Raw genomic sequence first — 12,478 nt, 5'->3', positions numbered from 1 at the left:
TGTGGCAGTGTGGCAGTGTGGCAGTGTGACAGTGTGACAGTGTGACTGTGACAGTGTGACAGTGTGGCAGTGTGGCAGTGTGGCAGTGTGACAGTGTGACAGTGTGACTGTGGCAGTGTGACAGTGTGGCAGTGTGACAGTGTACCAGTGTAGCAGTGTGGCAGTGTCGCAGTGTGACAGTGTGGCAGTGTGGCAGTGTGACTGTGTGACATTGTGACTGTGACAGTGTGGCAGTGTGGCAGTGTGACAGTGTGGCAGTGTGACAGTGTGACAGTCTGACAGTGTGACTGTGGCAGTGTGGCAGTGTGGCAGTGTGACAGTGTAGCAGTGTAGCAGTGTGGCAGTGTGGCAGTGTGACAGTGTGGCAGTGTGGCAGTGTGGCAGTGTGGCAGTGTGACTGTGTGACAGTGTGACAGTGTGACACTGTGACAGTGTGACAGTGTGACTGTGACAGTGTGACAGTGTGGCAGTGTGGCAGTGTGGCAGTGTGACAGTGTGACAGTGTGACTGTGGCAGTGTGACAGTGTGGCAGTGTGACAGTGTACCAGTGTAGCAGTGTGGCAGTGTCGCAGTGTGACAGTGTGGCAGTGTGGCAGTGTGACTGTGTGACATTGTGACTGTGACAGTGTGGCAGTGTGGCAGTGTGACAGTGTGGCAGTGTGACAGTGTGACAGTCTGACAGTGTGACTGTGGCAGTGTGGCAGTGTGGCAGTGTGACAGTGTAGCAGTGTAGCAGTGTGGCAGTGTGGCAGTGTGACAGTGTGGCAGTGTGGCAGTGTGGCAGTGTGACTGTGTGACAGTGTGACAGTGTGACACTGTGACAGTGTGGCAGTGTGACAGTGTGACAGTGTGGCAGTGTGGCAGTGTGACTGTGTGACAGTGTGACTGTGACAGTGTGACACTGTGACAGGGTGACAGTGTGACACTGTGACAGTGTAGCAGTGTGGCAGTGTGGCAGTGTAGCAGTGTCACAGTGTGGCAGTGTAGCAGTGTGGCAGTGTGACAGTGTAGCAGTGTGGCAGTGTGACAGTGTAGCAGTGTGGCAGTGTGGCAGTGTGACATGGCCCTGCAGCAGCAGCTGCAGCGTGTGCCACACACCAGCAGTAAGATGGTGCTGCTTTGGAGAAAGGCAGCTTCACTTCCTCTTCATAATTGATATTACTCAGATCTTTGAGACCAAGAGAAACCAACCCAGCCTGGGGAACCTCCCTCCTCCCCAAAGTCAGTCTCCTTTTCTCCTAGTTCTCCTGCCAACCTCTCTGGGTGGTGCCTTTATAACCACGGTGATCTCGTACCTTGCAGTTGGACAGAACGTGCATCTTTTGGGGGGGAGTTGAGGCAGGTCCTGGTGGCTGGAGGAGACACCTCAAAAACTTTCCTGAAGTTCTAAGCTCACCACGAGCAGTCAACCTCCCTTCATGAGCCCCAACAAGATCGAGCAGGATGGATTTGCTGGTGGGTGGAGCTGGAAGAAAGTAATAAGCTGCTCTTAATGAAGAGGGCTTTGGTTTGCTGTGTCTGGCAGACTGTTTTCATCTTTTGTACTTCTGGTAGTTGGCATCCCAGGCAAGACTGAGGGACTTCAGTTTGGGAGTGGTAGGCATGCACTCAATTTGCTGCCTACCCCTGGCAAAGGATCAAGGCTGGAATTTTCATTACACTTGCTTTGCCTGCCAGAAAGAAGCACTTTGATTTAATTCTGGTGGCTTCTTGTTCAATGCCAAGCTTGGAACGTGATGCTCTGATGTCTTCCAGCTTCTTAAAGTAACCACAATGTCCCGCCAAGGAAATATGTATTTATACAACAGAGGAATTGCATTTAAGTATGGAGTCACTTTATTAACAGCAATGTATGCCATGCTAGAGGTGGATCCTATGGTTTGGAATCTAAGACTGGCTCCTTTAGTAATCCTATGTACCAAGGCCTGATACAATCAGACGTTCATAATACCTCTGTAACTGTTCTTGGAAGGCTCATCTTGCTAAAGAGAAGCCACCATGTCACTTATCCATGGAAGAGGACAGGGGATGCTCACAGATTGATCAAATGCTTTCTGGCATGAGTGTCCTCTGAGATGGAAGACTGTCACTTTGACAAGATGACATTTTCCTGCAGAAAGCATCTGCTCGCCTCAGAATGTTGTTTCCTTGCCAAAAGAATACCTCAAAACCCAATTGTATTATTTTTTTGGACAAAAATCCAAAAGCTTTGGGGTTTTGGCAAAAGGTTTTAAGAATTCAACTGAAAAAATGAAAAGGTTTTGTTTTCCAGAAACCAAGAGGCTCATATATATGATGTTTTTCTTTTTAGTTCTGTTTCAAAATGGAAGAAAAATAGTTTGTGAGCATATTTTCCACGTGTTGGAGGGGACTGTCTTTCAAACCAACTCTAGACACTGGTGATGTTTGTGGGCACTTAACGACACCAAAGTTCTGTCAAAAGTCATGGGCAAAGGCAGTAGCTGTTGCCAGGAGTTCACCCAAAAACCCAAACCTTTTTGCAGATTCATTGAATTTCGTTGCAGGTTAAACCTTGTGTGTTAGTCACACCAGTAATGAGCAGGTGCCCTGTTTCCTGTTCCTCTTGGTGCCATCAGGAGAGGATGGATTGTGGACCTTTGCAGGGTGCTGTGCTGGGCACGTTGGGCTGGGGGGAGCACGGAGGCAGGGACACCAGGAACCTGGAGCTGAAAATGGGAGAAAGAGAAGGAAAAATGGCCACATGTCTAAAACAAGACTGAGGACACAGGCCTTCTAGCCAAAGGTCTTCTGCCCTGGGATGTGAGAGGACATGTGGGAGCCCATACAGGCTGTGCAATTGCTGGAAGCCAACCTACAAGCTTTGTCTCCCTTCCAATTCTCTCTGAGACAGTTTGGGCTCATCCAATATGGGAGGAACAGATGAAATGAGAGGCAGGAAGAACTTCTGAAAATGTCTGGGGCCATGAGGAGTAGAGGTTTTGATGGGGCTCACAGACATGGTATGTGCTCTGTCACTTCCAGTCCTTTTGTCTTGGCTGTTAGACTGTGCCACAATATGAATGTATTAATATATTAATAGAATGTCAACATTTATATATAATACAATTAGTGTTTTAATATAAAAGTCAGGATGAAATGAATCAACATGACATTTGGAAGAAAATCTTTTGACACTATTGAAATAAAATAGCCTTATGGAAGAGGTTTTACCCACTTTGCTCCCCTTTCCACTCCCACTGGGTTGCCAGCTGTTCCATTCCAGATGTGCTGGTCAGGCTTCATTTGGTCCAATGGCCACATGTGATAAGAAAATCAACTTGGCACTGACCATATTTAAGTCACTTTGCTTAGAGAAGCTTGTGTAGCTCTTGCTGGAGCTTGATCTCCACTGACTAAAGAAACAGGTCAGAGATCAGAAGGTGTCTGGTTTTGTGTCTTCTCTGTTAAGTATGGATGGCCCATTCCTTGGTCTGGAGAGCAGGTAGTGCCTGGACTGCCTCCTATTAAATACTGATCCAGAAAGATCAAAGTTATGCCTGATTTCCTTTCTGTCCTGACCCCGTGCCCCTCATTTCTTCCTAAAAACCACCATTTGTATTTTCTTGGTTAAACTATTTCCTGTTAGTTTATCCAACCACATCTTCTGCTCACCATGAAATTCCATCCAGAAACCTCTGCTGAGTCTACAAGCCCATCCTAAAGTGTGTCTGTCCCCACCCTGGCTGCAGACTCCTATTTCTGACAACTCAGCAGCTCTGAAATCACATGCCCTTGGGCAACTCTTCAGCTCTGTTCTGTTCTTCTTTTCTTTTCCTTTCTTCACTATTTGCACCATGACCTGAAGTTTGTATTAATTTGTTCCCGTCAATAGAAAATCAGATGCAGTCCAAACATGATTTTATTTTGCAAATTATTCTTCCTGGGAAATGCAACACAGGAAAAGATAAATATCTTTTTTTTTTTTCCCTCCCAAAAAGCCAGTAAGGAACAGGCTTCACTGTACTCTTCCTGAATGGGAGGTTAGGGAACACATACAAAGAATTAAAGACAACAGTTTCATAGCAAAATAATAATATATAGATATGTTTCTATACATATTTTTTTATAAATGTGTGTACATCAGGAGCTCAGGTCTCCTTCCAGTTGCACCAGAGGTGTCTCCATGTACAGGAGTCACATGGAAAAGACAAGGGGTCATGGGCACCAGTTGCTCCTGGGGAGATTCCCATTGGAACAAGAGGCAAATTTTTCACCATGAGGACAATCAAACATTGGAACAGTCTCCCAAGGGAAGTGGTGGGTTCCCCCACATTGGACAGCTGAAGTCTCAGCTGGACAGGGTGCTGAGCCACCTCATATCAACCAGAGAGGCTGTGGAGTCTCCTTCTCTGGAGACTTTCCAGACCCATCTGGACATGTTCCTGTGTGACCTGCCCTGGGTGTTCCTGCTGCAGCAGGGGGGTTGGACTCCATGATTTTCAGAGGTCCCTCCCAACCCTATGATTCTGTGATTCTATGATTCTGCATCCCATGGGCACAGAGGCACAGCAGGGGCTGTGATCCCTCTGAGACTCACTGCCTGCCAGATGTAGGGTGCAAGCAGACATTTCCAGCAGGGAAACCCCAGAGAAAAGCACAGTAACTGCTTGTGAGCATTCCTGCTTGCTCTGCACCAGGAGCAAAATCCCCTTGGCATGGGCACAGTTTTCCCTGAACTGGCCTATTTATTTGTACTAGCAGCACAATTTCTTCTGAGTCAAACCTATCTGAGTGAGTCCCCAGATCTGTACTGTTCACCACCCCCCCCAACTGATTATATTTACATTTGCATATATGATATACAGATATAGAAGGATTTAATAAAAATATAGCTGCCAAGTGGAGATCCTGTGAGTGCATGTTCATCAGAAAACCATTATTAAAGACCTTCCAGATTGGCAAACTTCACTTCAGAATTAGAAGTGAGATTTTTCATTACCCCATTGAATATTTTCAGTTATTTCAGATGCAAGAGCCAAAAAAATAAATCAGTGCCAGCTTGCAGAAATATGAGTTGGTAGAAAGGTTATTAGTATTATTTATTGGATTTCAGGGAAGGATCTTGGGGGGGTTTGTCTTGATGGGTGAGTCACAGGAACACAAGCTCTGCAATGGGTGGGATAAGGGAAAGGCATTCACATTCAAGACACTGCTCTGCTTTTTCCAGATGAAATTTAGTTTCTGCAGAAGGAGAAATGGAGCAGATCTCTACAACTGCAGCTGCCAACAGAGGGTTGTGCTTCGTATTCACAGAATCACAGAATTTTCACAGTTGGAAAAAAACCTCAAAATTCACTGCATCAAACCATCAGTCACCACCCCCCCAGAAACAAAGGCCACTAGAGCATGTCCTGAAGTGTCTCATCTACACTTTTTTTAAATCCTGCCAGGGATGGTGACTCCACCACCTCCCTGGGCAGCTGTTCCAATGCCTGATCACTATTTCAGTAAATAAATTATTCCTAATATCCAATCTAAACCTTCCATGATGCAGCTTCAGGCCGTTTCCTCTGGTCCTGTCATTATTCACTTGGGAGAAGAGCCCAACTCCCACCTCCCTACACCCTCCTTTCAGGGAGCTGTGCAGAGCAATGAGGTCTCCCCTCAGCCTCCTCCAAACTAAACAATCCCCGTTCCCTCAGCCTCTCCTCATAGGACTGGTTCTCCAGCTTCACCAGCTTGGTTGCCCTTCTCAGGACTCCCTCCAACAACTCATTGTCTTTCTTGGAGTGAGGGGCCCAGAACAGAGCACAGGACTCGAGGTGCAGCCTCACATTCCATGGGGGACTGGAGGAGGAGGAGAGAGATCTACCAAAGGTTGTACCAGTCCCTCAGCTCCCGTCTTGGCACCAGTCCTGGGAAGGGTTGGATACCCCCACCTTTATGGTGGTTAGTGGGTGCTGATCCTCAGGGAATATGTAGGGTCACAGCATAAGTGACCACAGGCACCTGGGCACAGTTCTAGGGTGACACAGCAGAGCAGGGGGACACACACCCTGTCCTTCCTGTCTGGTTTTGGGTTTCAGGTATGTAGCATCTGGGATACCTGGGAAGAGTATTTTGTGTCCTCACCAGCACAGGGGGAGGTCTAGCAGGGGAGGGAGGGCAGTAGGTGAGCCCCTTGGTGAGGCCAAATCAAATTTATGGCTTTGCTTAAAACCTCCTTTGCCAGAACTCTCTCACCAGGGCTGCACTCAAAGAAAGAGATTAAAAAGAAATCCAGCAAAAGGAGTGGTGCTCTCTGAAGGACGTGGAGGGGTGAGTTTTGTATGAACTCTGGTGCAGGTAAACCTATTTATTACAAATAATTGTGCAGAAGTGTGGTCACAGTGGTGGCACAGGGGACCAAAGGGGGTGTGTGTGGCTGGATGTGCCTGTCAGACAATGCCAACACCATCTGTTAATGAGGCCCTGGCAACCTGGAAACAGTAATAAATACTTCACAGACAAGATTAGGATGGAACGGTCTGGCAAGGGAGGTTGTTCATCCCCTTCATGGAAGCTAATGAAGGCCACAAACTAAACAACAAATGTGTGGAGTTGGCTCCAAACTAGGTTGAGAGTGGAGTTGTTTTGGTGCAGTGGAGCTCACACAACAGCCTAAAATGTCTGAGAAGTAAGTATTTCTCTTCAGCGGTGGTAAATCTTGTAGCACCAGGTGTTATGGGTACAAGATACCCATTGCAAGTAGCACAGAAAATCCCTCTCTACCAAGCATTTCAGTGGCACCTTCCATGGAGGGAGATCTAGGAGGAGACAGGCAGGAAGAACAGATACCTGCCCTTGATTAAACTGAGAAGTCAGATGAGCCCAAAGGCATAAAGCTCCTAATTCTGCACAGTGCTGAAGGCTCTGGAGGAGCTGCTCCACTTTCCTTCTCCCACTGTTTGTTCATCCCTTCACAGTTCTTCCAGGCCTGGCCAACCTGAGATAATCTTGTGTTATTGGTCTTAACAGTTAATCTTTAGTTAAGCTGTGGACTGTTCTGGTCATTAATGTAACAGGCAGGGAATAAAACCTCACCAAAACTCCATCCTAGCTCTGATAGATCATGCTGGAGTTCAGGGGAGTTCAAGAGGTTCCCCAGTTCCAGAGGGACAAGGATCTACTGGAGAGAGTCCAAGGGAGGCTACAAGGATGATGAAGGGTCTGGAACACCTGCCTGATGAGGAAAGGCTGAGAGACCTGGGGCTGTTCAGTCTAGAGAGAAGACTGAGGAGGGAGCTAATAAATGTCTATCAATACATGAGGGCATCAAGAAGGCAGGACAAGCTCTTGTCACTTGTGCCCTGGGACAGGACGAGGGGCAATGGATTCAAACTGGAGCCCAGGAAGTTCCACCTCAACATGAGGATGAACTTCTTTCCTGTGAGGGTGACAGAGCCCTGGGACAGGCTGCCCAGAGAGGCTGTGGAGTCTCCTTCTCTGCTGAATCCTTTCTGGATGCCTTTCTGAGTGACCTGCCCTGGTTTTGGTCCTGCCTGGCAGGGGGGTTGGACTCAATGATCTTCAGAGGTCCCTTCCAACCCCTGACATGCTGTGATTCTGTAATCTGGGGAAATGGGTGCTCCATGGGAACCCCCATGGGTCCAAGATTACCCCAGAGCCTGACCCACTGCCATGCTGTGGGTTTCCCACATCCCCCCTCAGGGAGCGTTTTCCAATAGCTGGAAAGCAACCAGTTTGGTCCATTTGTGATTACTCAAGTCGGAGGTTTGTTGGGTACTGGCCAAAAGCTTATTGAATCAGAAACGCCTCAGAGGATTGTGGGGCAGACCCAAAGCTGAATGTAATTACCAGCTTATTTTTAAATTAATATTTTGTTAGGAGTTTGGGGTAGAATTTACTTTCACCCACCCTCCCTCCCTGCACACACCACGGACCTGGGTTTGTTCAGCCTCAGAACATGCTTCAGGTTTTACTGCATGTGTCTGAGATTGTTAAAACCTGCAAAAGTTGAGACCAGTTAAAATCAGAGCAAAAAGAGAAAAAGGGCAGGGATGGGGGAGGAAAAAGAGCTGGGAATGGGTGAACGTCATATAAAGAGCAGTAAAACTGTTAAATCTATTTGCATTTCACACCCAATAATTTTAGACTCCACCTCGAGAGCACTGCTTGAAAGTCAGCACTTTTAATTGTCCAGTAAATTTCCCTTCAGACAGCTGCTTCATAACCTGCCACTGCCTGCACAGTGAGAAAAAGCAGATAACTGATTTATCCCAGGATGGAGACCAAAGTGGCCATTCCTGTGTCACTGGTTCCCCCCTCTGTTTGCCTTAAATCAGCCTGGGAGGGCATTTGGTTACAGCTCTGCAACCTGCCCTCAGATGGCACCAACTGCAGCACCAACCTGTACATCTAAGACGTTGCTTGTCCACCATAACCTGGGGTGGTCCCTGGAAGCCCACCCTGCCCACCAACCCGGCCATAAGATCATTCTGTCCTGCTGCACCAGTAAGTCACTCTCTGCCAGGCAGGGAATATGCAGGTTTTGGAACAGGGAACCATCAAGTAATGGCTTGTCATTCAATTAGAGTGTAGGAAAATCTGCTCAGTTATGCCACATCTATTTAGCCTGACATTGGTTTCTTGGAGGTCTAAAAACATGGCCAAAGGGGAGCTGAGGGAGCTCTTTGGGTTGGGTTTTAGGTTTGTTGGGTTTTCTATCTATCTATCTATCTATTTATTTATTTATTTATTTATTTTTAAGGAGAAAAAAAGAATCTGGCCGTAAATTTTTAAGGGACTGTTGCAGCAGTTGTGGGACTGTTCCCTGCCCTCAAAAATGGGCACAAAAAGGTCCAGTCTGGTTTGATTTGTAAAACAGTTTCAAAGAAAGTCCACCCTGGCCCCTGTTTCTTCTTGTGTCTCATTTTAGACGTTATAGGCTTTATCTGTTGGTGTTTGTAAAGGTCCATTTCTTCTGCCCTCTTCCTTTTCAGGAAGGATAAGACCATGATTTAGGGATCCTTCCCCTACCATGAGGGGAAGGTTTTCTTTTTGTGGTTTTTCCTTTTTCCAGGAAAATGACAAGAAGAAGAGAGAAGAAAGAAGAAGAAGAAAGAAGAAAGAAGAAAGAAGAAGAAGAAGAAGAAGAAGAAGAAGAAGAAGAAGAAGAAGAAGAAGAAGAAGAAGAAGAAGGAGAAGGAGAAGGAGAAGGAGAAGGAGAAGGAGAAGGAGAAGAAGGAGAAGGAGAAGGAGAAGGAGAAGGAGAAGGAGAAGGAGAAGAAGGAGAAGGAGAAGGAGAAGGAGAAGGAGGAGAAGGAGAAGGAGAAGAAGGAGGAGAAGGAGAAGGAGAAGGAGAAGGAGAAGGAGAAGGAGAAGGAGAAGGAGAAGGAGAAGGAGAAGAAGGAGAAGGAGAAGAAGAAGGAGAAGGAGAAGGAGAAGGAGAAGGAGAAGGAGAAGGAGAAGGAGAAGGAGAAGGAGAAGGAGAAGGAGAAGGAGAAGGAGAAGAAGGAGAAGGAGAAGGAGAAGGAGAAGGAGAAGGAGAAGGAGAAGGAAAAGGGGATGGATACTCATACGCTTGATAAAAGGAGTTTGTGTGGTCTCCTCTGGATGTCATTCCCTGCTGCTGGAGAGAAGAGCTTGCTCCCATGGAAGCACACACACCTGCAGGAATCTGGTAGAGGCCCCTGGGCCTCCCAGCAGGTCTGGAGGCAATTCCCTGGCTCCTGCACACTGGCCCTGCCTCTGCCCTGCAGTCATGGATGCAGCAGCACAAACTCTGTGTGGGGGGGTTGGTGCTATTGTTAGCAAGGGATTTATTTATTTTTTTTTAAAACCTGCTTCTTAATAATTACTGCTTCCTTATTCATTTTAAAAGGTCCTCTGTGATCACAAATAGATCTATTTACCAGCTGATGTTTAGATAGGTACAGTAAAGTAACCACCAGCCTCATCTATCCGTGCATGTGCTTTATCATGCATTTAATAGTCTTATTTCTTCATAATGAACGAATCCTCTAGTGGGAAATAAATTGAAATGCCAGTTTGGGGATCAATCAGTGCACATAAGCAGCCTCTGTAATGGAAAGTTCATGAAGGTATTTTTATGGAATGGCTTGGCTGCACTTTGCTACTGCAGGTTTTGGCTTTGTTAAGTTGCAGGTTTAGAAGAAATGGATTAGTAGAAGAGATCAGAGCTGAAAGAAAATGGAATAAAATGATGCATGGCCCTGGATGATAAAGATGCTGTTTCCCATTCTCCTGAATTTGTGAGATGTTTCCTTCAAGGGAAAAATACCTGAAATGCAGTGCTGGGGTGCAGCCTTGTCTGCCCTCAAGTGGGAGGAGTCCTGGTCAAGGCTCAGTCCAGAGGTCTAGAATCCACTCTGTGCTTTCAGCCCAGTAGCAGACCAAATGTCTGCAGGATCAGACCACACTCCCAGAATAGCAATTAAACCAAAATTAGAGAGTTTGACTTCAAGACCAGTTGGGTGGGCAGCAGGTGAGAACTTGCTGCAGGCTGGAGGTCACAATGACTCCCCCATTCTCCCCTGGGTGGGCTGAGAGGCTGGGTAGGACGGGGGAAAGGTGGCTTTATTTGCAGGGTGCTCTGTAGGCCTCCTCTGAAGCTCATTTGAATCCATGAGGTTTCCTTTTTGCCTTCATTGACTTGCACCAGGGTCCTGTGGGAGCAAAGCTCTGGGAGTTCAGTGTCAAGGAGCCCTTGAGAGCCTCACTTGGGTCTGGACGTCTTTGCCTTCCCTGGGCCAGACTGGTCCTTGGGGTAGAGTTCATCCCATGTAACTCATCTCACCAACCCTGGGCTTCCTCTGGAGTCAACAAAGCAAGATGAGGAAAAGGAGAAGGAAATTCACCTCTCCAGGTCATCCCGAATCCCTCCAGACAGCTCGGGGGTGCTGCCAGCCCTCGCCCAGCACCACCCTGCAGCTGCTGAGGAGCAGAGACACGGTTTTACTGCGAGTGTAGCTGCAAATGTGAGCTTAATACAAGATTATGTGAAAAGTTAATTTGCCATAAAATATGTCCAAGTCCCTTTTGTGCTTTTACAGGGGGTTTTTAACTGGGGAGGCTGAAGTGGTTTGCGGCAATAACGGGTCTGTCGTAGGGGTGATAGATTTCACTTTCCTGATGGCAAAATGCTATGAATCAGGCTGCTCTGCCAGCCTGATTGCCTAATTGCAGCAGGAGGGTTCAGCAAGGCCACGACAGTCCCTGTGATTAGGCAGAGTCTGTGGGTTATCCCACTCCCCAGCCCGATCCCTCAGGTTTCAAGGCTCAGGAGAAATAGGTCAAGGCAGCTGTCGGGGACTGACTGAGCCCTCCCGGCACTGGCTGATCCTCCTTCCAGTGCCGAGGAGAATACCCTTGAAAAGAGATGGTAAAAAGCCTGGGGAAGGGAGGGGAGGGAGGAGGATGGATGGTAAGAGCTCTTACTGCGGCTTCAGGAATATTGATCTCGTCATTAATAACACGATGAACCTTAAGTGAGATTCAAGTGTCAGTGCCAAGGCAGGTTCTTCCCGTCATAAACGGCGCATCAGGCAACTTGAGAAGAGGGATGTGAAGAGGGATGGAGGGGAAAGATGGAGAAGGAGACAGTGTTTCTTGGGAACCCCTGCTGTGTGGGTGGGAGGGAGATGGTTTCACCTTGGACTGTGGGGTTCAGGGGAAGTTCAGGGCTTCTCCAAACTCTCAGTGGAACATCTGACAAACCCCACAAGCCCCCTCCTTTTCTGACAAGAAATTGCAGCACCTTGTGCAAGGCTGCAGGACAACCTCCCCCTCCTTCACACCAGGACCTGAGAGTCTTCTGCAGCCTTCTCCAGTACTGTCTGTTTTCAACATTTCTCATTTTTATTGTCGTTTGCCTTGACTCCTGGGAGTTATTTTCAAATATTACAAAATTAAGATTATTTTTTTTCCCAGCCCTGAAAAGTTTTCAAGTTTTCTGCTCTCTTAAAAAAAAACCCAAACCCATAATGTTTCGTTTGAATGCAGTGTATGGTTGTTTTTTTTTTTTTCCCTACATATTTCTTTACACAGTAGATTGCTCTGTTAGAATCATAGAGTCATAGAATTGTCAAGGTTGGAAAAGACCTTCAAGGTCATCAGGTCCAACCATCCACCCTACAACCCCCAGCCACTAAACCATCTTATGGAACACCAGGTCTACCCCTTTTTTGAACATCTCCAGGGATGTTCTCCCTGGGCAGCCTGTTCCAAGGCTTCCCCACTCTTGCTGTGAAGACATTTTTCCTAATATCCAGCCTGAACCTCCCCTGCTGGATCCTTGACCCCATTTCCACTTTTCCTGTCACTAGATGATACTTGTTCATTTCCTGAAGGTTCTCTAACAGGAAATTTGTGACTGCTGAATGAAGATGAGCCCTGCCCAGGTAGCAGTGCTCCAAGTCCTCCTCCTTTGTGTACTGGGTAACAGCATCTGCCTTGCAGCAGCTTGGGGTAGGGCCAAGCCTGGGGATTTCTGGTG

The sequence above is a fragment of the Apus apus genome, chromosome 17, assembly GCF_020740795.1.
Source record: "Apus apus isolate bApuApu2 chromosome 17, bApuApu2.pri.cur, whole genome shotgun sequence".
Lineage (NCBI taxonomy): Eukaryota > Metazoa > Chordata > Aves > Apodiformes > Apodidae > Apus > Apus apus.
This window is presented reverse-complemented; position numbering follows the sequence as displayed.